The following is a 4,969-nucleotide window of genomic DNA, read 5'->3' as shown; positions in this document are numbered from 1 at the left end:
TCTTTTCACCACGCTTTTTTAGAAACGTGCCAATTGAGTTAGTGTTAGCTACACTTCGAAAGCGTGCCAATAGGAGACATAACCACGCTTTTGACGGGAGAAAATAAGAAAGTATAAAAAGAATTGATTTTTTTATTGATTTACATAAATTCTTTACATGCTATAATTATAATTAAAAAAATTACAATTCTATAATAAAACTAATAATTTAATTTACATGCTGCAAATGTAATGCCAATATTTCCAGCTGAAATATGGAGAACAATGCTTGACCCATTTTTGGAGAATTTACCGAGAAACCATCAATTGAGTGTTGATTACCTCATCAGTTCTGCAGATTACGGAAAAGTAACATGAATCAATAGAAAAATGGAAAATTTTGTGTCCATACATGAGGTCATAGAACTATAAGCCAAACTAACCCATGATGAAAAATTCCATAAATGGATTTATAGAAGATGATCACCAAAGAAGTAGCAAGAAATTCAACAAAAAAGAAAAGAAAAGAATTTTCATAATTATAAAGAATCCAACAGTCAAAATCAAAGGCACTACACTACACTACACAACATCATGTGATTCTTGTTTGCACGCAAAAAAATTAATCAAGATAAACAACAGAATCAAATAGAAGAAAGCAAGATGAGAAATTAAAGTAGAAACTTTACCAAGAAACACAAACAGGATTCATTTTCAGCTCCTCTCAACAGAAGAGAACAGGGTGAGTCGAAAATAGCATGAGCCAGCAAATAGCTGAATAATTGATAAGAGACGTTGAAAAAAGAGAGTACAATAATTGACTATTTAACACTGACCAAAAATCAAAGAATTGATTCCCATTAAAAGAGATTGCATCAGAAAACAGGTTCAATAACATCACTCTACAGTAGTAATTTATGCAAGTTCAACCAACTAAATCAGTAGAGGATGTTAACCTTCTTTCCACGCCCTTGCCAACAACCTCATAAACCAAATAATCTTTTCTCAAAAGAATCAGCAAAGTTATCGTCTTTAAACAAGTCTTAAATATTCGTTTTAATTACAACCTTATACTTTTATAAAAATTCGAACATAACCTCCTCTAAAAATAGAACTTAGCCACCCATACGGGTTCCCTCTTTCTCAACATTTCACCAACCTTTTATCAGCAAGTACCATAACAATATATTCTCAAAATACTTGATAATAGTGTAAAAATCAATTTTTAAACCCTATACCCAGGGTAGTTACCAAAACAACATTGGCAGCCTAATTTCAATTTTGTTTTTAAAATATCAAATGAATTCGGAATTGCACAAACTTTATATCCATACAACCGTCTCGGATTAAGCTTTCTATTAAATGAAAAATCATAATTTTTTGCTTACTCTAACATCGGGAATAGAAGCAAAACCGTGACTGCTCTGCAGTGTCTTAAAATCAGAAAACAGCAGCATGTGATATTCAAAATTCAATATAAAATCCAAGTTAAATCCAACGACCTTAAAAATTAATGTGGTTCAACTTCACTCATACAGGTTTCTTTTCCAATTGGTTTCAGATCAATATCGTTTTTAATGAAGGAGTTATATAACTTATAAGTTGAGTAATTTTCTGCAGAATTCTGTTTAAAAGTTAATGAACATATCCTCTTCCAAATCCCATAACTTACTCATTAAAACATTGACAGCCCTGAAATTTAAATCACATATGCTAAACATACTTAAATTTCAACTCCAATTGGTTCCATCTCAATATCTATCCAGAATCCAAAGTTATAAACTCTCAAAGTTACTGATTTAAGGAAACAGAATCTGGCTTTTACTGCATAATGCATCATCTTTCAAAAATTCATATCTTTAAAACTACAAGTCCAACCGTTCTGAAATTTTACAGCATTAAAATAATAGGACTAAAGTTTCATTTAAAATTGGTTCCATTTCAAAATTCAATTCGAAACACTCACAGAAGAGCCAACAAGTTACTGCTGTTCTAAAAATTCTGCAGTAAAAATCAGATTCCACAACCATAACTCAAAAATTCACCATAAATCATATACTTAACAAAAATGTCTTAAATTCCCCAGTCCAGCTCCTTATATACCCAAGCTTAATCCATACTTGGTCTCACGCAATTCCAATCATCACAGAATTAGTTATAGCTTTTCAAAGTTACCGATTTCATTTAAAGATAATGCAGGAAATCAGATTTTTCAGTTTAATTTTGAAAATCACAACTAATTCTCCAGTTAATTCAAACTTCTCAAAATTAAATTCCAACAACGAATTTCATCCTAGTTTACTTAGCTTTTACTCTCTTATCATTTCGATTACTGTTGAATATCCGATTTACTTCCAAAGTTTCCATTTAATTTCAAAACTCAGATTCTCAATAATCAATTCAACATTTCAAGATTCATTCCTCCAAATATTCTCTAAACCCAACTCCAATCAATCACCAACTAAGTCCATTACAATAATCATATAACCAGTTTAATAACAAAAATTTCAAGTTAATCCATCAAAATACAGAATTCACAACAATCCCTCATCAAACAATTCATAAACCACGCATGATCAATTTCACAAAATCAACGAATTCAATCAAAGTTCCAACCAAAATCTCAATCATTCCAATCACAATCTCAGCCACAATTCAACATTCATATAATCAATCAATCACACAATTATTATACCTATTTGCAGTTATCCAATAAACTTTTTCAGCATTCTTAAATTAAAACCGTTTAAATTAAACCCCCTACCTCGATTAGCCGAAATTCGATAATTAAGCGCAGCAAACCCCTCTTTTGTTTTAGTTTGTAGCAGCAACAGACTCGAACCAAACTAGCAGCAGCAGCAACTCTAACAGTTCTTTATTATCATCAACACTATCTCCTATGATAGTTCCATCAGCAAACAGAGAAGGCAGGAGTTTTAAACAGAGACATGGGTTTTCCTTACCAGTACAGAAAAAGACTAAGGAACAAAATGGAAGTAGCGCAAATTCAAGAATGGAAACAGCAGAGTTACCGGTAAATTTGTCTTGGTTTCGGCAACGACGGCGACAACGAAAGAACACAACTCCTCTCCCTTCTCACATTCTGTTCGACGGCGTTCTCACTCCTTTCGACGGAGGCAGAAGCGGCAAGCAAGAATAACAATAATCAAAATAGGTCGTGAATGGTACAGAATTCAGAGACAAGGACAAAGGAGGCTGTGGTGACCGAGCAATACCAGGGCAGTAGCTGAAATAGTTCGCAGCAGCAACGCCGACGATGCTTCTCTGACGACAGACTCTCAATAGTGGCTCTATCAACGAAAACAGGGCGCAACAGCAACGGTGTGACCCCAATCGACGGCAGCGGCGGCGGTGGAGCAGGACGGTGCAAGAACGGACCTCGTCCTTCTCCTTCCAGGTTCGTTCTTCTGACAGCAGCGGCGGTTAGGATTCAGTCGGATACGAGCCACTCAACCATCGACCCGGACACGCATCATTGGCAGCTCATCACTACAGCTATAAGAGGAAACTTCGAGGAAGGTGGATCTGTTCTTACGGGATCCACTTCTGACACAGTATATATGGGGAGGGTCCTACTCCTCACCCAAGGTACGACACACATCACTTTATACCTTTTTCGCCTGCACACCTGACTGACTAGAGCGTCGGAGTGTCTTTGCAGGTGACACCCCCTTCTCCGCACGAAGAGCTCAGAACGTCGACTACTCCACCTCCAACCCAGTAACCCAGAACCAGGCGATTCTTCGTCTCACCAACTGAAGCTTCACTCCGACCCGTCTGGTACCGAGCAACCGAACAATTACTCTTAATAGATTAGTTTATAATATCATCTAATTATAATATCAGTAGATTTTAACACTAATATCAAAACAAATAACCTTAATCACAATACTAGCATTAAAATAGATCAAGTAAATTAATAAATTTTTAGTGAAATTTATATTTATATTAACAATGGTATATAATTAAAATATAATTAATTTGAAAAATAGAAAAAATAAAAAATAAATTAAATTAGATATTTTTGTATACTATATAATTAGTATTTGTCAAATATAATAATAAGAAGTGCAATGGTTGATTGGCAAGTGGAGGTTGTTTTTGCTCCAAGGTTCTTGGTTCGAGACCTGGTGGAGACATTTTAAAAAAATTTAAAAAAATTTTCATGCTGACCGGTTTCTTCCTTAAACAGTTCAAGGAGTAAACCGAACTGGATTGCTCCACCTGATGGAGACATTTTTAAAAAAAATTTCACGCAAACCGATTTGGTTAGACCGGTTTACACTGATTCTTGCCGATTTGATCCGATTCTTATCGGATCATACCGGTTTTCTTCCTTAAACGGTTCAAAGAATAAACCGAACTGGATTAGGATCCGATTCACTGGTTTTTTGCTCGAACGCATAAGAATTGATTACGTCTTGCATCAATGTATAACAAGATCTCAAATTCTCAATCTCAAATCTCATATATAGTATATATAATAGGGCTCATTTTAGTTTTTTCATGTAACGATAATAGAATTTTCAAATTTTGATTTAAAGCATTAGAAATAATGCTTATACGCAATTTTTTATTTGAAATAATAAAAAAAAGTTCTTATAGGTACGTTTTAAATTTTTGAAATTAAATGCTTTTTTGTTTTTTGAGTTACTTTTTTTTCTTTTGTTTTCAAATTTTCATTTTGATTTTTTTTAAAAGAATTTAAATTTTAAAAAATATTTTATAAGGTAGATAAGATTTTTTTTAAAAAAATACGAAAATATTTATGTAAATATCAATGATCTTATATTAAAATAAATAAATTAAAATCATTTGTATTAATTTTTTAATGATTTTTTCATTAATTTTCCATGGATGTATATAGTGGTTAGTGATTAGTAGCAAGATGGACTAATATTTTTTCTGATAAATTAGTAACAACATGAAATAAGCGAGAAAAGTATATCAGTTGTTAAACGGTCACTAA

General features: G+C 33.2%; 1 long non-coding RNA gene across 1 annotated transcript; it reads right to left on the bottom strand.

Annotated features, from left to right (window-relative positions):
* LOC107614453 lies at positions 218-3,433 on the bottom strand. Its single transcript, XR_001614450.2, has 4 exons — positions 3,216-3,433; positions 3,012-3,104; positions 2,744-2,876; positions 218-331 (listed from the first exon to the last, which is right to left on the bottom strand). It is a non-coding gene; the product is annotated as an uncharacterized LOC107614453 (long non-coding RNA).

The sequence above is a fragment of the Arachis ipaensis genome, chromosome B08 (assembly GCF_000816755.2).
Source record: "Arachis ipaensis cultivar K30076 chromosome B08, Araip1.1, whole genome shotgun sequence".
Lineage (NCBI taxonomy): Eukaryota > Viridiplantae > Streptophyta > Magnoliopsida > Fabales > Fabaceae > Arachis > Arachis ipaensis.
The sequence above is the reverse complement of the archived record's forward strand: the minus strand, read 5'-3'. Positions and strand labels throughout refer to the sequence as shown.